The sequence below is a fragment of the Carcharhinus amblyrhynchos genome, chromosome 1 (assembly GCF_965287045.1).
Source record: "Carcharhinus amblyrhynchos chromosome 1, sCarAmb.v2.hapA, whole genome shotgun sequence".
In the NCBI taxonomy this organism is placed as follows: domain Eukaryota; kingdom Metazoa; phylum Chordata; class Chondrichthyes; order Carcharhiniformes; family Carcharhinidae; genus Carcharhinus; species Carcharhinus amblyrhynchos.
Genome location: NC_137324.1, coordinates 50,154,932 through 50,181,904, shown reverse-complemented (window position 1 = coordinate 50,181,904; position 26,973 = coordinate 50,154,932). Strand labels below are relative to the sequence as shown.

At 42.9% G+C, this 26,973-nt stretch overlaps 1 protein-coding gene across 1 annotated transcript in view; it reads right to left on the bottom strand.

Moving 5' to 3' along the window:
- The window catches only part of atp8b1 (ATPase phospholipid transporting 8B1), a 160,069-nt gene extending 140,772 nt beyond the window's left edge, over positions 1-19,297 (bottom strand). The window contains exon 1 of the mRNA XM_080182142.1: positions 19,141-19,297. The gene's annotated coding sequence lies outside the window, so the exon portion shown is untranslated. The remainder of the gene's footprint in view (positions 1-19,140) is intronic.
- Between the last annotated feature and the right edge of the window lie 7,676 nt (positions 19,298-26,973).

Below are 26,973 nucleotides of genomic sequence, written 5' to 3'. Positions count from 1 at the left end.
GCTTTTCAGTGTTCATAACATATGGAGCAGGAAGACAGGGGACCTCATAAGGTGATGCTTTCCTTTTTGTTGAATCAACACCTACACAATACTGAGAAGAGGACACACAATATGCCTCCAATATATGGGTTGGTCGATAAGACAAGGGCAAGTGTTTTGATTTGATGACTCAGTGCTACAGTGTTATGCAGTTAACTGAATCAAAAAGTGTTCGAAATCGCTTCTATTTCACCAGTCAATAGTTTTACTGTGGCATGGTCTGACCTAAACAGGCAGAGCTATGAGTTTTCATTTTCCTTTGTCAACAGCTATGACAAATTGGTGGGAATAACCATGCTTCATCCAAAGGATGTCAAGTTTTCATGTTATTTTATCAATATTTCCCATTATTGTTTAGGTATTGATTCAACCAAAAAGAAAGCACCACATTATGAAGGCAATCCACTGAAAAGCTGTACAGCTAATGTGCACTCCAAAAGTATAAAAACTTATAAATAACATAGCTGGGACTTTAACTTGCAAAATGGAATCTGAGTCATCAGGAAGAATAACATTCCATGCTTGGGATGGAAGAACTGCAATATAATTCAGGGAAAAATTTGCTAGCTAATAATCCCTTTCCTCTTTTGGCAATGGCATCTTTATTATTTGGTAGTGTAGCCAGAGGGGGAATGAGAGCACCCGTTTTCCTGCTCTGTTTGAAGTTTATTATCTTAGAAACATACGACAGACCATGAAGATTCTAGGCTGCAATGCTTGTTTCAGCTAATACGAGGAATATAAAAATTGACCTCAGCATCACCGAGTTTGTGTGGTGGAAATTAGCCAGGCATTGCATTTGCGATGATTGATACAGGGAAGAATACAGAGAACATGGAACAAGGACAGAATCAATGCCCCCTCCAACCATGCACTGCTTGTTCATTTTGTAATGTGGAGTGGCTGAGGGCAATTGAATTGTACTATTCGCGCCACTGTTTGACTAAGGTGGTGGGGGCGAGTTTTGAAATATACTAAATTAACATAGAAGAAAATTTCTGATAAGGCACAGTAATCAAACCGCCTCGCCTGCCAAACAATGCTTGATAAATATCTCCAGTGCATCATTTCCTTATCATTTAAGGGGAATGGTCAGAAATTGACGCACAGCACACAATAGAAATTCTAATGTGGACTACAGGTCAGTTAGAGCTCCTGCTGAGCGTGCAAAGTTATACAATGAACCATGTCGTGCAGTAACAGGAGCCACTGTTGGATACCACAATGAGTTTCTTACTGCTACTGCAGCAGAAATCTCAAATTTATTTTTGACATTGAGAAATTTAATAGGATAAGCATTATGCAACTAATTTAATTTTCTATATCACAAACAATTACTTTTTGGGGGTGGGGGTGAAAAGAGAGCACTGCAATTGGAATTACATAGCACCTTTTTTTTCAATAAAAACATTGTATGACATTGATTAATTTGAAATTTAGAATCATAGAACCCTACAGTGCAGGAAGAGGCCATTCAGCTCAGCGAGTCTGTGCTGACTACAATCCCACCCGAGCCCTATCCCCATAACCCGAAGCATTTACCTTAGTTAGTCTCCATGATACGAAAGTTCAATTTAGCATGGCCAATCCGCCAAACCCACATATCTTTGGACTGTGGGAGGGAACCAGAGCACCCAGAGGAAACCCACGCAGACACAGGGAGAACGTGCAAACTCCACATAGACAGTGACCCAAGCCGGGACCCTGGTGCAATGAAGCAGCAGTGCTAACCACTGTGCCACCATGCAATGCATATTATTCAAAATTGTAGCAGTAATTTTGCACATAATATGAACCCACAAAGTAATGGCCATTCAGATACAACTAAACAGTTAGCTCATCTATTCTTTTCACTGAGCTACCTAAGAAAATGGAAACATGTCTGCTCTTTATTTAAAATAATGCAACAAGGTCTCCAAAGTTCCCAGAATTGAGTCAGAGCCCTAGTTTGATATTTCTCAGAGATGGCACTTCCAAATATATAGCACTCATTTGGAGTTGCGCTGAAGTCTCATGATGCATGTTGCATAATTAAAACCTAGAAGTGAGATTTGTTGGATTGGAATCTCCCCCAACTGGACTTCTACTACATATAAAACCTGAAAACCTCCATGGACATAAATACTTGCAAAGAAACAGACCAAACTTCAACCAACCAGGAGGTGAACTGTACTGTACTAATCTTAAAAACATGTTGATTCCATGTAAAGATGCCAGGACATTACCACCTCAAAGACAAAATAGTGGCCAAACTAATCCAATTAAAGAAACTGGGTGACGATCAGAGCTGATTTCCAGATAACAGCAAACAAACAAACAACAGCAAGAGCTGGTCTGCCTGGAACTTGCTGGCCTTCCAATGCAAAGCCTTACCCATGACTGAGTGTTCTGGAATGATACAATCCAAGGACCAGGGATGAACTAAAACCTGGGGCAGCTGCAGCAAAGTCTCAATGGGGGATGGGCACCATCTCACATGTACTATGGTTCAAAGACCATGAGGACTGGAAATTGGGTAAAATTTCCTCAGAATGTATGTTTGATATGTAATGAATCCTGTAAATATTTTTTGACTCATTCATGGGACAGGGGTGTCGCTGGCTGGCTAGCATTTATTGCCCATCCCTAGTTGCCCATGGGAGGACAGATCCACACTGCTGTGGATCTGGAGTCACATGGAAGCCAGGCCAGATAAGGACAACAGATTTCCTTCCCTAAAGTATATTAATGAACCAGATGGGTTTTTCCAACAATCGACAATGGTCATCAGTAGCTTCTTAATTCAAGACCTTTTTTTTAAAACTGAGTTCAAATTCCACTATCTGTTGTGGTGGGATTTGAACCCAAGTTCCCAGAACATTAGCTGAGCTTCTGGATTATTGTTCTAGCAGTAATACCACTAGGCCATCGCCTCTCCAAATAAGAACATAAGAAATAGGAGTAGCAGTAGGCCATCTAGCCCTTCGAGCCTGCCCCGCCATTCAATAAGATCATGGCTGATCTGTCGTGGCTCAGTTCCACATTCCTGCCCTCTCCCCATAACCCTTAATCCCCTCGCTTATCAAAAACCCATCAACCTGCATCTTAAAAATATTTAGTGAGGCAGTCTCCACCACTTCAACGGGCAGAGAATTCCAGAGATTCACCACCCTTTGAGTGAAGAAGTTCCTCCTCAACTCTGTTCTAAACCGTCCCCCCTTTACCTTGAGGCTGTGCCCCCTAGTCCTACTGTCCTTTCTGAGCGGGAAGAGTCTCTCCACCTCTATCCTATCCATCCCATTCATCATCTTATACGTCTCAATGAGATCTCCCCTCATTCTTCTAAACTCTAACGAGTACAAGCCTAGTTTATTCAGCCTCTCCTCATAGCTCAACCCCCTCAACTCCGGTATCAGCCTAGTAAACCTCCTCTGCACTCCCTCCAAGGCCAAAATATCCTTGCGCAAGTGCGGCGACCAAAACTGCACACAGTACTCCAGCTGCGGCCTCACCAATGCCCTATACAGCTGCAGCAAGACCTCCCTACTTTTATATTCAATCCCCCTCGCTATGAAGGCCAGCATCCCATTAGCCTTCCTGACCACCTGCTGCACCTGCAGGCTGGGTTTTTGTGACTCATGCACAAGGACCCCGAGGTCCCTCTGCACCATCGCCTGCTGCAGTTTTGCACCACATAAGTAATAGTCCTTCCTACCATTATTCCTACCAAAGTGGACCACCTCGCACTTGCCAACATTAAATTCCATTTGCCAGTTCCTGGCCCATTCGCCCAGCCTATCTAGATCCTTCTGCAGACTCTCCACACCCTCCACGCAATTTGCCGTTCCACCAATCTTGGTGTCATCAGCAAATTTCAACACTGCGTTAAACTTCATCTGCCACCTATCTGCCCACTCCACCAACTTGCCAACATCCTTTTGAAGTTCTACCCCATCCTCTTCACAGTTTACAAATTATCAATAACATCCAAGGAGAAATGGACATACACATCAAATTGGGAGGCAGAGACATCAAACCCAAATGGGGTAATCATTTCAGTCATAGAAACAACACCGTGATGAATGGTGTTTGTGTGGATTAAGGCAGGAACCAGGCCAAAAAGGTGCTAAGCAGTCACCATCTCAACAGAATTGCTCCAGAAAACATACTTTGGTATTATTGATAAAATTTTGTAATCCTGAGGGTTTGGGCAGAAACTTAGGGTTTTAGAATAGAATTCCCATACGTGCAGAAGGAGGTCATTCGGCCCATCGAGCCTGCACTGACAACAACGCCATCCAGGCCCTATCCCTATAACCATTGACAATAAGGGGCAATTTAGCATGGCCAATCCATCCAACCCACAAATCTTTGGGCTGCGGGAGGAACCGGAGCACCCGGAGGAAACCCACGTAGAAGATGCAAACTCCAGACAGATAGGGACCTGAGGTTGGAACTGAAGTGGCTCCCTGGCATTGTGTGGCAGCAATGCTAACCACTGTGCCACTCATTAATTTTTTGAATGATCCATAGTCAGTAACAGTAATCCGCATTTAACTCAGTGCCATGTAATAGAATAGAATCATGTCTGTGGTTTTTTTTTCAGTGGAGGCTTTTATTAAAAAGTTGGGTTTCAAATGTAACGCAGCCTTGTTACACTAGTTTGGACTTCTTGTATTAGGGCATATGGAGTTTTTTTTGCTAATAAACACATTTGTGGTTGAGCCTAAACGCTGTGCTTGTATAAGTTTGTACCTTATCAAAATCCTAGAGTGAAAACTGACATTAAGGGCACCTCTTATAGACTTTAAGTTAGACTTTAGGTTAGGGGGCATGGAGTTGGGGATAAGGTGTTAGCATGGATAGAGGATTGGTTGTCGAATAGGAAGCAGAGAGTTGGTATCAATGGGTGCTATTCTGATTGGCAGTTGGTGACTAGTGGAGTGCCGCAGCTATTTACCATTTATATAGATGATCTGAAGGAAGGGGCTGAGTGTAGGGTACGAAATTTGCTGATGACACGAAGATGAGTGGTAAAGCAAATTGCGTGGAGGGTGTGGAAAGTCTGCAGAGGGATTTGGATAGGCTGAGCGAGTGGGCGAGGACCTGGCAGATGGAGTACAATGTTAACAAGTGCGAGGTTATCCACTTCGGCAGGAATAATAGTAGGAGGGATTACTATTTAAAGGGTGAAAAGCTGCAGCATGCTACAGTGCAGAGGGACCTGGGGGTCCTTGTGCACAAGTCGCAAAAACCCAGTCTGCAGGTGCAGCAGGTGATCAAGAAGGTGAATGGAATGCTAGCCTTTATAGCGAGGGGGATAGAATATAAAAGCAGGGAGGTCTTGCTGCAACTGTACAGGGTACTGGTGAGGCTGCAGCTGGAGTACTGTGTGCAGTTTTGGTCGCCGCACTTACGAAAGGGTATATTGGCCTTGGAGGGAGTGCAGAGGAGGTTCACTAGGCTGACACCGGAGATAAGGGGGTTAGACTATGAAGAGAGACTAAATAGACTGGGTCTGTACTCGGAGTTTAGAAGGATGAGGGGGGATCTTAGAGACGTATAAGACAATGAAAGGGATGGATAGGGTAGAGGTAGAGAGATTCTTCCCGCTTAGAAAGGACAACAGGACTAGAGGGCACAGCCTCAAGATAAGGCGGGGTAGTGGGGGGATACAGTTTAGATCAGAGTTGAGGAGGAACTTCTTCACTCAAAGGGTGGTGAATCTCTGGAATTCTCTGCCCATTGAAGTGGTGGAGGCTACCTTGCTAAATAAGAGCTGGAGTCTAATGTTGCAGTTGTACAGAACGTTGGTTAGGCCGCATTTAGAGTACTGCGTCCAGTTCTAGTTGCCTCACTACCGGAAGGACGTGGAGACTCTGGAGAGTGTGCAGAGGAGGTTTACCAGGATGTTGTCTGGTATGGAAGGACTGGGGTATGAGGAAAGATTGAAGAAATTGGGGCTTTTTTCTCTTGAAAGACACCGACTGAGGGGGGGGGAATCTAATAGAGGTATATAAGATTATGAAGGGTATTGATAGAGTAAACAGAGGTAAGCTATTTCCTATGATAGAGACACGTAGGACAAGGGGCCATGGACTTAAGGTGAGGGGGGAGAGGTACAACACAGATGTTAGAGGGAGGTTTTTCACACAGAGGGGAGTGGGGGTATGGAATGCTCTGCCAAGTAAGGTGGTGGAGGCAAACACGCTAGAGTCATTTAAGAGTAACATAGACAGGCACATGACTGGGTTGGAGATGGGTGGATATAGGAGATTGTTTTAAATAAGGGTCATTAGCATTGGGGCGTCCCTGGTAAGGTAAATGGATATGGTACAATAATAATGTTTTTTTTCCCTTTTCATTCACAGGTTTTAAGTCGGTCCGCCTTGTGTCCAACGAGGGGCATACACGCGATGGGTCGTACTGGGGCTGTTCTTGGTTGTTCGAGATTGGCCTAGTGCTTCATGTCGTTAGTGTGTGCCTAAACTGGACCAGATACTGGGCAAGATGACAGCTCAGTGACTATCACTGTTTGCTGTGCCGACACATGGATTTGGGCCAGTGTCTGTGGGAGTTTGCGCATTCTCCCCATGCTTGCGTGGGTTTTCGCCGGGTGCTCCGGTTTCCTCCCACACCCCAAAGATGTGCTGTTAGGCTGATTGGCAGGAATAAATTGTCCCTAAATCAGTTTCCCTCAATCTGGATGGCCATAAAACATTAGACAAGGGTCGTGGGTGGAGAGGGGGACTGGTGGTGTTGATAAGGCGGCGCGGGCTCGTTGGGCCGAAGGGCCTGTTTCTGTTCTTTGTAAATATATTTAAGTCACGGGTAGATAGGTTTTTGATAGACAAGGGAATTAAGGACTATGGGGAGAAAGCGGGAAAGTGGAACTGATCCACTTCAGATCAGCCATGACCTTATTGAATGGCAGGGCAAGCTCGAAGGCCTACTCCTGCTCCTATTTCGTATGTTAAGAACATACAAATTTCTAACTCAGGCAAGAGTGCTGCCACAATGAAGCAGAGTCTTTTTTAAATGCAGGGTTTGTTGCATGTTCCAGTTAGAACAGGTTGCTTAAGAGCTGTGGATTTGAACCCCAAACATGGGCACAGTCTCTCACCTGAGCTTTTGATTTGTCACCTGTATCAACATACAGTTAAAAAAAAATTGTTTCTCGCCCACTATACAGACAAAGCGTATCATTCATAAAAGGAGGAAACAAGTATCATAGCCAGGGTGTAGAGGAAGGTCAACTTAATGACTAAAGTTTTGGAAGCATAGAACGAGAGTAAAAGATAGAATTTGAAGGTATGCTGGGCAAGCTTGCAAGAAGTCGCCACGCTCTGGCGCCATCAATTTGAAGTTTGCAACATTGTTAAAACCAAGGCCAATTTGAACACACTATGTTTGAAATGTCTACCAAGAGACATGGGGCCAGATTCTCTGACCTCACCCACAACAGCGAATGGAGATTTGGTCCGGTATCAAATTCTCCATTCTTGCTGACAGCTGGGGCAGGGCACGAACGGCTGGGAGAATTCCAGCCATGGTACAGAAACTACCACCAATTCTGCAAAAGAAGAGAAATCTATTCATTTTATTACCAGTTAGGCCATTCTAACATCAGTTTCCCGCACGTGCACACTGAGTCAGGCAATTTCTAACCTGTTATTCTAACACTTTATTCCCTCCCGTTTACTACTTTGATTTTATCCAAATGCAGTTAGAAGATTAGATTAGAATGTCTTTAATGAATCTTCACTAAGAGCACATGTAAGAATCATGATCCCCACCCCACATGGTTCTGCCAAAACAAAACAGGTCACAAGCCCAATTACCAAAACATAAGTTGGCGTTAAAAGCTGACACCACCCTACAGACGTCTGGAATACAACACATACAACATTCAGCAAGGGCAGAGTTTGACAGACTGATCACAAATTAAGCTGCACACATAACCAATTTCATCAAAAGACAAAAAGCCATACATAAAAAGCATTGTATTAGGCAGGTACAGAATTGGAAACATGAAGCAAATATTGATGTAACTTACAAAAAGTATTTCCTCAGAGGAATATGGCGCACGTATCACTTCCTATTTCCAAACCAAATTCAGAAAAACTGTTTTGTATCCATTAAACACACACCTATGACATGCCTTTTATCAGTAATTTCCTCAATGGACAGCATTACACTTTGCTGACGAAACTTGCTTTCTACAATTGCCACTGGCTATTCATAATTATCTCATGAATTTCAAAGCAAGTTACTCATGTTAGCCAAAATTTAACTATTGATCTTGGGCTGACTTGCCTGTAGTTGCTAGGCTCATTCCTTTCTGAACAGGGGTATTCAAGTGGCAATGTTCCAGGCAACTAGCACAACCTTTATATTCCAAGGAGCTTTGGAAGATTTGCTGGAGTCTCTGCCATTTCCTCACCGACTCCTTCATCAATCTAGGATATATGCTGTCGAGATCTGCTGGCTTTTCACCTTTGGGAGTTCCTACAATTTATTCAGTGATGCATGTTACCCAGTTTAATTGTGCAACAACCTCCTCCTCATCTTCCATTGCCACATCATGCAGACAACGAAGTAACCATTGAGACTTTCCACAGCTCTATCACCAGTTATTTTTTACATTGCCAATCCAATCTACCCTTACATTAGTTATACTTCTCAGTACATTAAATGCATTACATTTTGCCTTGTTATTACCAGTTTATCTGTCTTCATTCACTGGTAGCCTTTCTAATCTTTGTAGGCGCCGGCACAGTGGTTAGCACTACTGCTTCACAGCACAAAGGACCCAGGTTCAATTACCAGCTTGGGTCACTGTCTATGTGGAATTTGCATGTTCTGTGTTTGCACAGGTTTCCTCCAGGTGTTTTGGTTTCCTCCCACATTCCAAAAGACATGCTGGTTAGGCACATTGGCCCGAACAGGGGCTGGATTGTGGCACCTAGGGGAATTTCACAGTAACTTCAGTGCAGTGTTAATGTAAGCCTTACTTGTGACTAACAAGCAAAACTCTCTCCTCAAAATTACCTTTTAATGTTCGATATGCTTATGTTACTGAACCTAGGTTTCAAATATACCTCATTATTAAAAAGCTTGATATATTTTCCAACTCATCTGAGTAACTACACATTTTGTTCAATTGAAAAGTCTAGTTTGCATCCTTAATGTTCCCTGGCAACATGTTCCCAATTATCATGGATGGTTTAATCTGTCAATTTTTCATTCCAAATTATTTGCATTATTTTCCTGTGTGAACCGTGGTTCAGTGGTAGCACCTTTCTGAATCAGGACGCTGTGGGTTCAGACCCTAACCTAGCTGTTTCTGCACAGAACTCAAGTTAAAGTGAACAACGATTCTTCAAAATACATTAATATACTCCAAATATTAGCATGCGTTTTTAAATCATAATCACTTCTCTACACTAATATTGCGATGAAATTGTGAAAATCCCCTAGATGCTACACTCCAGCGCCTGTTCGGGTACACCAAGGGAAAATTTTACTATGCAGTGCAGCATTCCCTCAGCACCGCATAACACAGTAGCTAGCACTGCTGCCTCACAGCACCAGGGCCCCAGGTTCAATTCCCAGCTGGAGCCACTGTCTGTGCAGAGTCTGCAAGTTCTCCCAGTGTGTTTCCTCCAGGGGTTCCAGTTTCCTCCCACAGTCTGAAAGACATGCTGGTTAAGTGTATTGGCCATGCTAAATTCTACCTCAGTGCGCACGACCAGGTGCTGGAGTGTGGCATAGTGGGGATTTTCACAGTAACTTCATTGCAGTGCTATGTGGAGAAGTGATTATGATTTAAAATCACAGAAATTAATAGATTGAAAATGTTAGCATGTGTTTTAAAGGCAGGGGTAATTGCAAAGAAGTTCTATAAATCAATCTGATTTGAATTGTCTACACCAGAATTCTTTGGGGAGGGCTCGTTGCTCCATCCCTTTGATGGTTTCCCCTCACAGCCATTGGTCAAAATGAAGTTATGTCTTCAAACTGAGACACTGTCTTAATGTGTGTTATATTGTCTGAAACTTCTGATGGTATCCAGCTATCTCAAAAACCTCACTAACAGGATGGACAAAAGAAATGCAAGCCTTTACTGAACAGTTTCCAACCAACTTGGCTTGGATTGATTTTCCTATTGATTTGTTCTCAATAACTTAAATTTTATTATGTTTGCAAATAAAGTTTGGAAAATCTAGTGGCATATGTGAACTTTTATTAGATAATCGGGTCATCTAATTTTGGTTAGACGTTATCCTTAATGCTGCAAAGTTGGCATTCCTGCCCTTAGATTTGATTTCATTTATTGTCACATGTATTAATACTGAATGAAAAGTATTGGTTCTTACGTGCAATACCAACAACTCATACTGTTCATAGAGAAGGAAACGAGAGAGTGCAGAATGTACTGTTACAGTCATAGCCAGGGTGTAGAGAAAGATCAAATTAACGCAAGGCAAATCCATTCAAACGTTTGATGGCAGTAGGGAAGAAGCTGTCCTTGAGTCGATTGATATGTGGCCTCGGACTTTTGTATCTCTTTCCCAATGGAAGGTGGAAGAGAGAATGTCCAGTATGCGTAGGGCCCTTAATTTTGTTGGCTGCTTTGCTAAGGCAGTGGGAAGTGTAAACAGAGTCAATGGATGGGAGGCTGGTTTGCGTGATGGATTGGGCTCTATTCACAAACTTTTGTAGTTCCTTGTGGTCTTGAACAGAGCAGGAGCCATACCAACCTGTGATACAACCAGAAAGAATGCTTTCCATGCTGCATCTGTAAAAGTTGGTCAGAGTCATAGCTGATGTGCCAAAGTTCCTTAGTCTTCTAAGAAAGTAGAAGTGTCACTATGGGGAGACCAGAACAGATTATTGGTGATCTGGACACTTAAAAACTTGAAGCTCTTGACCCTTTCTACTTCATCCCCATTGATGTAGATAGGGTCATGTTCTTCTTTACGTTTCCTGAAGTCAATGACAATCCCCTTCCTTTTGTTGACATCAAAGGAGGGATTATTGTTACCTCATCAGTTCACCAGATTCTCCATCACCTTCCTATACTCTCGCTTGTCATTGTTTGAGGTCTGACCCACTATGGTGGTGCTGTCGGCAAACTTGAAAAATCAAGTTGGAGGGGGATTTGGCCACACAGTTATTAGGCGTATAAGGAGTATAGTCGGGGGCTGAGAGCACAGCCTTGTGGGGCACTGGTATTGAGGATGATCGTGGAAGAGGTGTTGTTGCCTATGCTTACTGACTGGCAAGTAACAAAAACTTGGTAACCAAGAATGTACAAATCAGTCCTGCCTTACCCTGAGCCACGTCACAATTAATATTAGATCATCAGTCAGTTGTATCTCTTGCTCACCAATATTCAGAGCATTTCTGGAATTTACAAACATATATTTAAAATACCACATCAATTCAAACACGGTGAAGCGAGTTCTGACAGACAGGGATGTTTACACATTCAGCTATCTTGCTTTTCTACATCTAATAGTCCACTGAAAACTGGAATTGTTCGAATGAACTGTAGGAAGGCTTCTGTTACATCAGTATTCAGGTAAGGTGACAAATCAGAGCAGGAAAATTTCACTTTCATTAACTTAACAGTTATAAGAAAATTTGCAGCCCTCAAATGATACAAGGAGACCAACTTGAATTGAGAAATTCAATTTTTTTTTTAGTACCACATACTTGAAATCTAGGTATGTTAAGGAAATCAAGCACACAACAACAATAGATTGAGAAGCAAAAGATTAGAAAAGCCAAGGGTGAATAAAACAAGAGTGGAGCTGGGGGAAATGCACAAGGTTTATTTCTGCGAATAGAATCCCAACATGGCAGAAGGAAGCCATCGAGTCTGCACTGACACTCTTACAAGGTATCTTACCAAGGCCTTCCACCTCACTCTATCCCCACAACCTCAGACACTTCCCATGGCTAATCCACCTAACCTACACATCTTAGGACACTAAGGGGCAATTAACATGGCCAATCCACCCAACCTGCACATCCTTAAGGACTGTGGGAGGAAACCGGAGCACCTGGAGGAAATCAACACAGGTAGGAGGAGAACACCCTGTTGGGAGTCTTTTATAGACCTCCTAAAAGTTCTAGAGAGGTTGAGGAAAGGATTGCGGAGACGATCCTGGTTAGGAGTGAAAGTAATAGGGTAATTGTTATGGGGGACTTTAACTTTACTAATATTGATTGGAATTGCTATAGCTCTAGCTCGTTAGAGGGGTCAGTTTTTGTACAAAGCGTGCAGGAGGGTTTTTTGAGTCAGTATGTAGATAGGCCAACTAGAGGTGAGGCTATATTGGATTTGGTGCTGGGAAATGAGCCAGACCAGGTGCTAGACTTGGAAGTTGGTGTGCATTTTGGTGATAGTGACCACAATTCGGTTATGTTCACCTTAGTGATGGAAAGGGATAGGCATGAACCTCAGGCCAGTAGTTTTAGCTGGGGGAAGGGTAATTATGAGGCCATTAGGAGAGAACTAGGAAGCATAGGTTGGACTAGGAACGTCCGAAATGTGGAGTTTTTTCAAGGAGCAGCTACTGCGAGTCCGTGATAGGTATATCCCTGTCAGGCAAGGAGGAATTGGTAGGGCTAGGGAACCATGTTGCACTAAAAAAGTTGATTCGTTGGTTAAAAATAAAAAGGAGGCTTATGTTCGGATGAGACTTGAGGGCTCGGGTAGTGCACTAGAAAACTTTAGATTGGCTAGGAGGGAGTTGAAGAGTGAGTTAAGAAGGGCTAAAAGAGGACATGAGAAGACTTTGGCTGATAGGATTAAGGAGAATCCTAAGGCGTTCTATAGGTATGTCAAGAACAGAAGGTTGGTTAGGGCAAGATTAGGGCCAGTTATAGACAGCAGAGGGAAGTTATGTGTGGAACCGGAAGAGATTGGAGAGGCATTGAACCAATATTTCTCTTCGGTGTTCACGCAGGGGGACAAGAATATAGCTGAGGAGGACACTGGGTTGCAGGGGAGTAGGATAGACAGTATTACAGTTAATAAGGAGGATGTGCTGGATATTCTTGAGGGTTTGAAAATAGATAAGTCCCCTGGTCCGGATGGGATTTACCCTAGGATTCTCTGGGAGGCAAGAGAAGTGATTGCAGAGCCTCTGGCTCTGATCTTCAGGTCGTCATTGGCCTCTGGTATAGTACCGGAAGATTGGAGGTTAGCGAATGTTGTCCCATTGTTTAAGAAGGGGAACAGAGACTTCCCCGGGAATTATAGACTGGTGAGTCTCACTTCTGTTGTGGGCAAGGTTTTAGAAAAAATTATTAGGGATAGGATTTATAGTTATTTGGAGAGTAATGAATTGATTGGAGATAGTCAGCATGATTTTGTAGCGGGTAGGTCGTGCCTTACTAACCTTATTGAGTTTTTTGAGAAGGTGACCAAAGAGGTGGATGGGGGTAAGGCAGTTGATGTGGTATATATGGATTTTAGTAAGGCGTTTGATAAGGTTCACCATGGTAGGCTTTTGCAGAAAATGCAGATATATTGGATTGAGGGTAATCTAGGAAATTGGATCAGGAATTGGCTAGCAGATAGGAGACAGAGGGTGGTGGTTGATGGTAAATATTCGTCATGGAGTTTGGTTACGAGTGGTGTGCCTCAGGGATCTGTTTTGGGGCCACTGCTGTTTGTAATTTTTATTAATGGTCTGGATGAGGGTATAGTTGGGTGGATTAGTAAATTTGCTGATGACACCAAAGTCGGAGGTGGTAGATTGTGAGGAAGGGTGTCATAGTTTGCAGGAAGACTTGGACAGGTTGCAGAGCTGGGCCGAGAGGTGGCGGATGGAGTTTAATGCGGAGAATTTAATGTGAGGTAATTCACTTTGGTAGGAATAACAGATGTGTTGAGTATAGGGCTAACGGGAGGACTTTGAATAGTGTTGATGAACAGAGGGATCTAGGTGTACGTGTACATAGATCCCTGAAAGTTGGGAATCAAGTAGATAGGGTTGTTAAGAAGGCATACGGTGTCTTGGCGTTTATTGGTAGGGGGATTGAATTTAGGAGTCGCAGCGTCATGTTGCAACTGTACACAACTCTGGTGCAGCCGCACTTTGTGCAGTTCTGGTCCCCACATTACAGGAAGGATGTGGAGGCATTGGAGAGGGTGCAGAGGAGGTTTACCAGGATGTTGCCTGGTATGGAGGGGAGGTCCTATGAGGAGAGACTGAGGGATTTGGGGTTGTTTTCGCTGGAAAGAAGGCAGCTAAGAGGGGATCTTATTGAAACATATAAGATGATTAGAGGTTTAGATAGGGTGGACAGTGATAGCCTTTTTCCTCGGATGGAGAAAGCTAGCACGAGGGGGCATGGCTTTAAATTAAGGGGGGGTAGTTATAGGACTGATGTCAGGGGTAGGTTCTTTACCCAGAGGGTGGTGAGGGATTGGAATGCCCTGCCTGCTGCGGTTGTAAATGCGCCTAGTTTGGGGGCGTTTAAGAGATCCGTGGATAGGTTTATGGACGAAAAGGGATTGGTTTAGGTTAGTGGGTCATTGTTTTTTAACTGGTCGGCGCAACATCGTGGGCTGAAGGGCCTGTTCTGCGCTGTAGTGTTCTATGTTCTAACATGCAAACTCCACACTAAACAGTGACCAAGGCCAGAGTCAAACCCGTGCCCCTGAAGATGTGAAGCAGCAGTGCTAACCACTGTGCCGCCCCACGGTTTGAAGTTCATGGGTTCACCCTCCACTTTCAGGTGCATGACAAACAGGACTTGGAATCCCATGCACCTGCACAGAAAATGGGTGCAAAAACCCAGGAGAAATAACTGACAGGTATATTGTTCCAAAAATCACAATACTGAAAGCATGTCAATAACTTGTATCTTTAGTTATGTTTAATTAATGCTAATCTTGTATGTAGGCATTATGCTGAGACAGTCCCAGCATTTCAGCTCTCTTCTTTCTTCATGAACGATGTTACCACTTTTTTCCTCACACTTCATTTTTCTAACTGAAGTAATAGTATTCAAAACATTACTAAAGCAAATACTGCGGATGCTGGAAATCTGACAAGAAATAAAGGGTTGGAAAAACTCAACCAGGCAGCATCTGTGGAGAGAAACAGTCAAAGTTAATGTTAGTGACCATTTCATTAGCTTATCCAGTTCATGCAGGATTTTTGTAAACTGTATCTTTAAGGGAATTAAGAACATAAGAACATAAGCCCTTTAGCAGCTTATACCTATATTGTTCACATTTTCCAAGTCAATAGCCCAGATTTTGTGATAGCCAGAATTGAAGCTATCAGTGCTCAGCATTATTATGGCTGAAATCAGATCTTTGGCATTCACACAAGTACAGTAGAACATGGTAACCCACGTTTCCCAATTTGTACCCATGTCACCATTCTCTGATGATGCAATCAGGCTGAAAACTGCCCGACAAAAGTATGTTGCTGGAGGACAGTCCAGGGGAAGTATGTAGTGTGCTTCAAAAGTTTTCCTCCCCCCGCTGCCCCTCCACCCACCCCACCAATAGTATAGGAGATACGCCATGACATGTTGAAGGTTGAAAAGCACTGACTTGAGATCACAGACAAGACAACTTCCAAATGTTGTTAAATGCAGCATTCCAACAGTTTATAATTCCTATCCCATGAATGAATTTTTAAAATTACAATGAACAAGTTAATCATAGTTGGAGCAATTCCAGCCGTCTTTGACCAATGTCGCATGATTTCCTGCATGGATCTTTGAACTGACAGGCAGGAACTTAGATTAACTTCCTTTCTGGCACTTCCAGCAACGCTGCAGCCCTAAAGTTCTGTCCTGCAGTCTGGGCAAGGTTTTTAGCATATTTACTCTCAGGATGTGGGTGAGACCAGCAGGCCTTCACATTGATGGTCTGCAGTCTGTGTTTCGGTCATGAGCGCACTACCATATTTACCATGCCAGGTTCCCATGGCAGCAGCACAGTTAAGCTGATGAATTGTCAAATTAAGGTTCCCAAATGCCAAACTGAAAATGCCTGGAAGAAACAGATTGACAGAAATATTGCATAAAAAATTGTCAGGGCAAAGATCAGACAAGGGATAGGATTAGACATGTGAGAACTATCACAACATTTGCTTGAACAGAGGGCATTAAAGACAGATGAGCAAAATCTTAAATTAGAGAGGTATTATGACTTGTGATAGTCCAAAAATAAGAAAATTGGCAATTTAAACATGAAGCTTTATGGGAGATATGAGGAAGAGTTGGTGGTTGCAACAGTGGGATGAAATATGGATAAAAAGGGTAGGGGAGGTTGGGGTTAGCGATGGTCAAGCTTGTGGGTAGGATATTTCTGGGAATCGCGAGGCATCAGGAGGCACTAAGCAAGGGGCGGCCACAGGAGATAAATTTTACACTGAGATGAAATGCAGACTTAAGGGAAAGAATGGACGTCAACATGAGGGGGAAAACGATAAACAATTCAAACTTTAAATGACAGACTTGAGGGTTGAAGGATGGTAATGTGCATAAAAGACTGGTGCTGGTGGAGTGGCAGTAAACACAAGGCCTGACCTCAATTCATGTATCGGCTCCTAACCAGAACACTGTCCTCCTTGACATTTGGCAGAGTCAGATGAGCCATCCTCCCCTGATTCTCCTCTGTTGGACTATCGTTGCACACTTTACTTGTCTCAATGCAGTAAATGCATGTTTAGCTAGCTTATCTTCACACTTTGCCCTCTGAAGTTCACCCCAAAATCCATTTTGGCCAAATCTTCAGTGATATTGGAAGCTGGCTGCGTGTCTATGGACAAAGGATTGCTTCAACATTATAAATAGCAGCTTGTAGAAATTCACAACTAATTTTCTTAACTTCACTACTCAAAATCATACCCATATTAACTGTCACTTGCTCATCACACTCTACTCCAGGTGACCTACAGCAACTCCTTAAACTTTCCATATATCAAGATTTAAAAAGTCTTCACTTCTAAATCCACTTTACCTCATTTAACACTTAAATTCTCATCCATGCCAGTATGACTCTGGTTTTTTTTTCCCCCCACATACCCCTGCCTTACCAGGTCACCTAGATCCACTACAGTTCGTCTACTGTTGCAACAGATCCACAGCAGATGCCATCTACCTGGCTGTGCTCTCAACTCTGGAACACCGAGATAACACCATTATTATGTCTTCAACACCACTATTCCTATAAAACTCATCTTCAAATTCAATGGCCTGGGCCTCAGCTCCTCCCTCTGCGACTGGATCCTGAACTTCCTAACCACATACCGCAATCAGTAAGGATAGGCAATAACACTTCTGCCATGATCATCCTCAACACCAGCACCCCACAAGGCAGTCCCCTCAAACCTTTACTAAGCTCCTTATACATCTATGACTGTGTGGCCAAATTCCCCTCTAACTCAATTTTCAATTTTGCTGACGACATCACCGTTACAGGTCGGATCCCAAACAACCACAAGATGGAGTACAGGAAAGAGCTGGAGAATCTGCTGAACTGGTGCAGCAGCAACAATATCTCCCTCAATATCAACAAAACAAAGGACACAGGCATTAAATTCAGGAAGGTAGTGGAGGATATGCCCGTCTACATCAATGGAGAAAAAGTAGAAATGGACGGGAGCTTCAACTTTTTAGGTGTCCAGGTCATCAACAAAACTATCGTTAAGAAAGCCCACCAACATCTCAACTTTCTTAGAAGATTAAGGAAATTTGGTACAACCACTGCAGCTTTCACCAACTTTTACAGACGTGCTATAGAAAGCATTCTCTCTGGTTGTATCACAGCTTGGTATGGCTCCTGCTCTGCCCAAGAGACTACAAAGATTCATTAACAAAGCCATGTCCCTCAGTCAAACCAGCCTCCCACCCATCGACACTGTCTACTCTTCCCACTGCCTCGAAAAGCAGTCAGCATAATTAAGCACCCAAGAACTCCTGACATACTCTCTTCCACCTTCTTCCGTCGAGAAAAAGATAAAGTTTGAGGACGTGTACCAACCGACTCAAGAACAGCTTCTTCCTTGCTACCATAGGTTTGAATGGACCTACCTTGCATTAAGTTGATTGTTCTCCACATCCTAGCTGTGACTGTAATATTACATTCTGCACTCTTTCCTTTCCTTCTCTATGAACAGTATGCGTATAGTGCGCAAGAAATGATGCTGCTGCAGTGTAACAATACATATGACAATAATAAATAAAAACACCCCTTTTTTCTTTCTTGTTCCACTGTTGGTAAGTGGCTTCCCACTCGGATTAAACTTCCCTCACCAGCACTCATCCATGACAACCTTCTCAAGCCAAAATCTGGTGTCTTGTCAACTCCTCCGAGGTTTGATGTCTCGTCCTCAAGATATGTTATTTTGCGTTCAGTGGAATCATCTCCAGCACATATGTATTCTATCGATCCAAATTCATTGAGCAAGAAGGTCATTATCGAGTTCGACTCAAATCATTAAACAGCGTCAAGTTGTAGTACAAAGCTTCACTGCACTTTGGAATTGTGGAAAGTAGTAGCGACAGAGACTAGCTTTGGACTCAAAGAGGATAGCACCAGGCAGGTGTTTTGAACATAACTCCCACGTTCAAAGCCAATAAAGTACTTTCAATACAATATCAAATCGGTAAACTTCAAATAAGGAACACGCATTTAAACGAACAACCCATCACAGTGTGCGAGCCCTTTGGCCAACTTACTCTTAGATACAATCGGCGGGCAGGTAACCTTTTAATTAGTTAATTATTAGAACATAAAAGGTTTCTTTCAATGACTTAGAAAGCTGATTTAGAAACAGAAACCATTTACTAAACTGAATAAAACCCACCAGTCGCAGATATCCTCATCAGAGCCACTCTACCGCATGCCAGTCAAATATACTATAGACACAGTAAATAGTTGGTTTCTAAAACTCGTAATTAACCAGATGAAAGTTAGCCGTCCAAGGTACTAAAATCGGGCACGTACAGCAACAGATTTTACTAAAATAAAAGTCATAAACACTTTATCACTCCCCACTCAGCAATTTACATTCCAACAACCTGGCTATCCAAGTAATCTTTTATGTAAAAAAAAAGTCAATGCAAGTGTCTTACCAGCGTCCCCAACAAGTTAAATATGTCCTCCCTCAGTGTGAGTGCTCCACCCAAAGATTTGCTTTCTGTATAATAGCCTCTTTTAATATAAGCACCTTGCCAAACAGGTTTTTCAACTTCTTTCTTTCTTTCTCTGTTTCTTTCTTTCTCCCACACTCTTCCCCCACTACAATTGCAGACGTCTATGACATGTCGTTGACTAAGGAAACAGAAGTCAGAACACTTCCTATTCCTTTAAGGCTGGAATGGAACTGAAATCACATGACTCCAGGTACCGTCAGAAACATCAACCACTTTGTTCAGACTGTACTCCATTACCGAAGCTTCATTTGGCTGTTCTCGGATTACACTGGAAATTAATTAGTGTACTTTGTTACACGATCACAGTGGTAAAAATTCTTCTTTTTAAACACAAATCATTCAAACAAGTTTCTTGACTGTTAAGGGAAAAGTGTAGAAATGAAGTTTATGATTATTTTTTGAAAAAAAGAGGTGGAGCAAACAGCCACACTCCCTGAATACCTGAAGGTAGATAACCTGAGGTTAAGCTGTAGAGTAGAAGTTATAGCAAGACGGTAGAGAAAGAGAGGCTGAGATTTGATAAAAATACACAAACGATTGTTTTTTTTCTCCTTTAATGTATTATCCCAGTTTTATCAGAGTGCTTGGCAAATAAAACGTGGTGTCAGGTGTTACTAAGTAACAAATGGCTCCTGTTTGTAAATTTAAGACAGCTGGTTTGTATGAAGACAGAAAATTGTTGTGAGGATTGGAACCGGAGAAGATAGTACTGACCAAGAAAATTAAAAATAAAGGGGTTCTTTATTTAAATCAAGAAAACCAACCTTTTTTCCACCTCTTTCCATTAATTGAAACAAATCCTTGTGTTTTGCTTCTTCACGCATGTGAAAACACAACAACCTGCATTTATGTGGCACCTTTAATGTCATGAAGTGTGCCAAGGCACCTCAAGTAAGTATTATGAAACAAAATATGATGCTGACACTCTTAAGGAGCAGTAAGTAGTCTCACAACACCAGGTTAAAGTCCAACAGATACATTTGGTAGCACAAGCTTTCAGAGCGTTATCCCTTCATCATCTGATGAAGCAGCAGCACCCTGAAAGCTCGTGCTACAAAATAAATCTAGAATCATCAAGGTTTGCAACATGGAAACAGGCCCTTCGGCCCAATTCGTCCATGCCACGCTTTTTTTTTAAACTCTCTATAACCATCTTTACCCATGTAATTGCTTAAAAGCTTTTTAAAAGACAAAATTATACCTGCCTCTACTACTACCTCTGGCAGCTTGTTCCAGATGCTCACTACCCTCTGTGTGAAAAAAAATTGCCCTTCTGGACACTTTTGTACCTCTCCCTTAAGGTAACACCCTATGGTTTTAGACTCCCCTACCTTTGGGAAAAGAGATTGACTATCTTGTTGATCTATGCCCCTCATTATTTTATAGACCTCTGTAAGATCAGCCCTCGGTTTTCAACGCTCCAGAGAAAGAAGTCCCAGTCTATCCGGCCTCTCTTTATAACTCAAACCATCAAATCACAGTAGCATCCTAGTAAATCTTTTCTGCACTCTTTCTAGTTTAATAATACCCTTTCTATAATAGGGTGACCAGAGCTGTACACAATACTCCAAGTGTAGCCTTACCAATGTCTTGTACAACTTCAACAAGATGTCCCAACTCCTGTATTCAATGTTCTGACCTATGAAACCAAGCATACAGAATGTCTTCTTCACCACTTTGTCCAACTGTGACTCCACTTTCAAGAAGCTATGAACATGTACCCCTGGATCTCTTTGTCCTATAACTCTCCCCAATACCCTACCATCAACTGAGTAAGTTCCGCCTGGTTTAATCTACAAAAATGTATCACCTGGCATTTATCTAAATCAAACTCCATCTGCCATTCGTCAGCCCACTGGCCTAATTGATCAGAATCCCATTGTAATCGGAAATAACTTTCTTCACTGTCCACTATGCCATCAATCTTGGTGTCATCTGCAAACTTACTAACCATGCCTCCTATATTCTCATCCAAATCATTAATATAAATGACAAATAACAGTGGACCCGGCACTGATCCCTGAGGCACACCACTGGTCACAGGCCTCATCCAAATCATTAATATAAATGACAAATAACAGTGGACCCGGCACTGATCCCTGAGGCACACCACTGGTCACAGTTTGAAAAACAACTCGCTACAACCACCCTTTGACTTCTGTCAAGAATAGTAAGAAGTCTCACAACACCAGGTTAAAGTCCAATAGGTTTAGTTGACAGCACCAGCTTTCAGAGTCTCAAGCTTCTTCCTCAGGTGAATCACCAGTGCTTACCCCAGTCCAACGCTGGCATTTCCACATTTTCACATTCTGTCAAGAAGCCAATTTTGTTTCCGTTTAGATACTTCACTCTGTATTCCGTGAGATTTAATCTTATGCAACAACCTACCATGTAGTACCTTCTCAAAGGCCTTGCTAAAGTCCATATAGACAACATCAACTGCACTGCCCCCATCTACCTTCTTGGTTACCCCTTCAAAAAACTCAATCAAATTTGTGAGACATGATTTTCCACTCACAAAGCTGACTGTCCCTCATCAGTATTTGCATCTCTAAATGCCTGTAGATCTTGTCTCTCAAAATACCTTCCAACAACTTACCACAGATGTGAGGCTCACTGGCCTGTAGTCCCTAGGCTTTTCCCTGCAACTTTTTTTAAACAAAGGCACATTTGCCACCCTCCAAACTTCAGACACCTCACCCGTGACTATCGATGATTCAAATATCTCTGCTAAAGATGTGTTGGTTAGGGGAATTGGCCATACTAAGTTCTCCCTCAGTGACCCGAATTGGTGCCAGAATGTGGTGACTGGAGGATTTTCACAGTAACTTTATTGCATGTTAATGTGAGTCTACTTGTGACACTAATAAATCAATAAAATAAGTGGGCAGATATCTCAGAGGGTTGTGGGTTTGAAGGTGATTACAGAGACGGGGAGAGCCGAGGCCGTGGATGAGTTTGAAAACGAGGATGAGAGTTTTGAAATCAAGTCATTGCTTGACCAGGGGCCAATGTTTGTTGGTGCAATCAGGGAACAGAATAGGGTCTAATTAGTAAGTTTGTGGGTGACACAAAGATTGATGGAGTTGCTCATAGTGTTGGGGATTGTCAAAGAATACAGCAGGATATAAATAGATTGGAGATTTGGGCACAGAAATGACAGATGGAGTTTAAATCGGACAAATGTGCGATAATGTATTTTGGAGGAACAAATTTAGGTGTGAATTATACTGTAAATGGCAGAACCCTTAGGAACATTAACATACAGAGGGATCTGGGCGTACAGTCCACAGTTCATTAAAAGTGGCAACACAGGTGGCCAAGGTGATTAAGAAGGCATGTGGAACGCTTGCCTTCATCAGCCAGGGCGTTGTGTGCAAGAGTTGGGAAAACATGTTGCAGCTATATAAAAGCTTGGTTAGACCACATTCAGACTATTGCATGTAGTTCTGGTCACCGCATTACCGGAAAGATGTGAGAGCTTTGGATAGAATGCAAAGAAGGTTCACCAGGATGTTGCCTGGTCTCAGGGGTGTTGGCTTTGAGGAGAGGTTGAAAAAACTAGGATTGTTTTCACTAGGATTACGGGAGAAATCAGGAGGGCAAAAAGGGGACACAAGATTGTTTTGGTAGATCAGGCAAAGGAGAATCCAAAGAGCCTCTACAAATACATAAAGACCAAAAGGGTAACTAGGGAGAGAATAGGGCTTCTTAAGAATCAATAAGATCATCTATGTGCAGATCCACATGAGATGGGTGAGATCCTAAATGAATATTTCTCATCAGTATTTACTGTTGAGAAAGGCATGGATGCTAGGGAACTTGGGGAAATAAATAATGATGTCTTGAGGAATGTACATATTACAGAGAAGGAGATGCTGGAAATCTTAAAAGCGCATCAAGATAGATAAATCCTTGGAACCAGATGAAGTGTTTCCCAGGATGTTATGGGAGGCTAGGGAGGAAATTGCGGGTCCCCTAGCAAAGATATTTGAATCATCGACAGCCACATGTGAGGTGCCTGAAGACGAAAGGGTGGCAAATGTCAGGCCTTTGTTTAAAATGGGCTGCAGGAAAAAGCCTGGGAACAGTGGGCCGATGAGCCTCACATCTACAGTGGGTAATGGTAGGGAGTTGGAGAGAGCTATAGAACAAAGAGATCTAGGGGTACAGGTTCATAGTTCCTTGAAAGTAGAGTCACAGGTGGACAGAGTGATGAAGAAGGCATTCAGCATGTTTTGTTCCATTGGTCAGAACATTGAATACAGAAGTTGGGATGTCTTGTTGAAGTTGTACAAGACATTGGTAAGGCCACACTTGGAATACTGTGTACAGTTCTGGTCACTGTATTTTAAGATATTATTAAACTAGAAAGAGTGCAGAAAAGATTTACTAGGATGCTACTGAGATTTGATGGTTTGCGTTATAAGGAGAAGCTGGATAGAATGGGACTTTTCTTTCTGGATTGTAGGAGGCTGAGGGGTGATCTTATAGAGGTCTGTAAAATAATGAAGGGCATAGATCAGCTAGATAATCAATATCTTTTCCCAAACGTAGGGGAGTCTAAAACAAGAGGGCATCTTGTGATAAGCACCACTGCGATGGTCTTGGGAAGGTGTGAGTGGTAAAAAATGTAACCAGGCAGGGAGGTTTAATTAAGAGAAGTCCCCTCATTCCTCAGCCAGGTAAGACATTAGGAGCTATAGCTGACAGCTCCCAAAAATGCAGGGAATGCAATGCACAATTAAGCTCTGTCCATTGACTGCATGCCAACTCTATGTTGCCTGTTCATTTGATTTATTTCTACACCCAGTCTGCACTCATTGTACTGTTCATTTGTTGGACACATCAATAGGGGGCCACTATGAAGAGTGGTTATCTCTCATCACTTAAAGATAGACTGTATTTCTCAAAGCAAGTCTGCACCCCGAAAGGGGAGGTGAACCGTGCAGAAGCAAGAATTGCGAATCACTGATTAATCTAATGAATTTATTTGTTGAAGTAACAGCCAAGTTGGTGAAGGGAATGAAATAAATGTCTGCAGTGTAAATGGATTTTAAGAAAGCCTTTGACAAAGTCAATGAAATTGAGACTCATGGAATAGGAAGGTCTGTGTCTAATTAAGTTTAAAAAAATTGCTTTGGGACAGAACTTTTCAGAAGCATTATTTAATTATTATGCATCTTTTTTCACAAAAAAGGTCACTCGCTCGATTTAAGTAATGTATTTTTTTCAGAGGAATGAGAAAAATGCTAAATGTTCTAATTTCCATTGCAGCAAAAACAGCAGCCCATTTTCATGTACATACGCCTGCTCTGGTCATGCCTGAATGTTCTAAGTGCATTCTTAAGACTTCCTTAATAATAGATTCCAACATTTCCCAATGACTGATGTCAGCATTAATTCCCGTTTTCTCCCTCCCTCCTTTTTTGAGTAACCTCATCTGGAAACGAGTGAGGAAAGATACAACATTGGAGAGACTGAACCCCATTTTGAGAGATGTTGCATTGGAGGTTTTGGTGGAGGACGTTGAAAGGAGATGATACCCAGCAGGAGAGAAGGCCTTTCAAAAACACATTGGAAAGACAGGGGGAGAAGACAGCCATGGTGGTTCAACAGCATTGCTATTGATAAAGGTGCGCCCTTCCCACACCCTCAACATAGGGGTTACCGTTAACCAGAACTGAACAGGACCAACCATATAACTGTACAAAACTCTGGTGCGGCCGCACTTGGAGTATTGTGTACAGTTCTGGTCCCCACATTATAGGAAGGATGTGGAGGCATTGGAGAGGGTGCAGAGGAGGTTTACCAGGATGTTGCCTGGTATGGAGGGAAGGTCCTATGAGGAGAGACTGAGGGATTTGGGGTTGTTTTCGTTGGAAAGAAGGCGGCTAAGAGGAGACCTTACTGAAACATACAAGATGATTAGAGGTTTAGATAGGGTGGACAGTGATAGCCTTTTTCCTCGGATGGAGAAAGCTAGCACGAGGGGACATAGCATTAAATTAAGGGGTGGTAGTTATAGGACGGATGTCAGAGGTAAGTTCTTTACCCAGAGGGTGGTGAGGGATTGGAATGCTCTGCCTGCTGCAATTGTAGATGCGCCTAGTTTGGGGGCGTTTAAGAGGTCCGTGGATAGGTTTATGGATGGAAAGGGATTGGTTTAGGTTAGAGGGTCATTGCTTTTTCTCTTAATTGGTCAGCGCAACATCGTGGGCCGAAGGGCCTGTTCTGCACTGTAATGTTCTATGTTCTATAAACACTGTGGCTATAAGAGATGGTCAGGAGCTAGGAATTCTGAGATGTTTAATTTGCCTACTCTCCACTTGTCGGATGAGTGCACCTCCAACAACACTCAAGAAGCATGACGCCATGCAGGACAAAACAGCCTACTTGATTAGCATCCCATCCATCACTTTAAATATTCACTCCCTTCACCACTGGTGCACAACAACAGTAGTGTGTACGACTTACAAGATGAACTGTAGGAACATAGCAAGGCTCCTTCAACAACATCTTCCAAACTGACAACCTCCATCACCTGGAAGAATAAGGACAGTGGACATTATGAGAATACAATCACCTGAAAGTTGCCTTTCAAGTCACACAGCGCACTGACTTGGAAATATATTGCCATTCTTTCATTGTTGCTGTCTCAAAATCTTTCATGGTGGCACAGTGGTATGCACTGCTGCCTCATAGCACCAGGAACTCAGGTTTGATTCTGACCTTGGCTGACTATATGGAGTTTGCACATTCTCCTTGTGTCTGTGTGGGTTTCCTTTGGGTGCTCCCATTCCTCCCACAGTACAAAGATATTGAGGTTAGGTGCTAATTGTGTAGGATTACGGAAGGGGCTGGGAGGGAAGCCCTTTTGGAGAGTCAGGGTAGAATCGATGGGCCATAAGGTCCCCTCCTGCGCTGCAGCGTTTCTATGGCTTACAGCATTGTGGGTGTACCAGATGGACAGCAGTGGTTCAACAAAACGCTCGCCACATCTTCTCCAGGGCAATTAGGGATGAGTAACAAAGGCTGGCCTTTCCAGCAATGCTCACATCCAATGGAGGAAAGGAAACTAGGTTAATGGCAAGACTTCAGCACAGAAGACTTCAACTCATTGCCACAAGATGTTCAATGACATTGTACAAGGTCAGCGAATGCATCTTCAAATACCATAACCAACTGTTCACCACTGTCTCAAATTACCACGTATCCATCATTCACCAGCAATGATCTCTTTCAATTTGGTTTACATACATATATTTCAACTCAGCATGCTGGCAGAGCACTGCTGAAAGACTCACACAATGCCAGCTATTCACCAAGACAAGTGCATCACCTAAACTATGTTCACTGACACACTCCCTCTCCCTTGCAGGACAAGGTGACACACAACCACTTCATAAGAACATAAGAAATAGGAGCAGGAGTAGGCCATCCAGCCCTTCGAGCCTGCCCCGCCATTCAATAAGATCATGGCTGATCTGTCGCTGCTCAGTTCCACTTTCCTGCCCTCTCCCCATAACCCTTAATCCCCTCGCTTATCAAAAACCCATCAACCCGCGTCTTAAAAATATTTAGCGAGGCAGCCTCCACCACTTCAACGGGCAGAGAATTCCAGAGATTCACCACCCTTTGAGTGAAGAAGTTCCTCCTCAACTCCGTTCTAAACCGCACCCCCCTTTATCTTGAGGCTGTGCCCCCTAGTCCTACTGTCCTTTCTGAGCGGGAAGAGCCTCTCCACCTCTA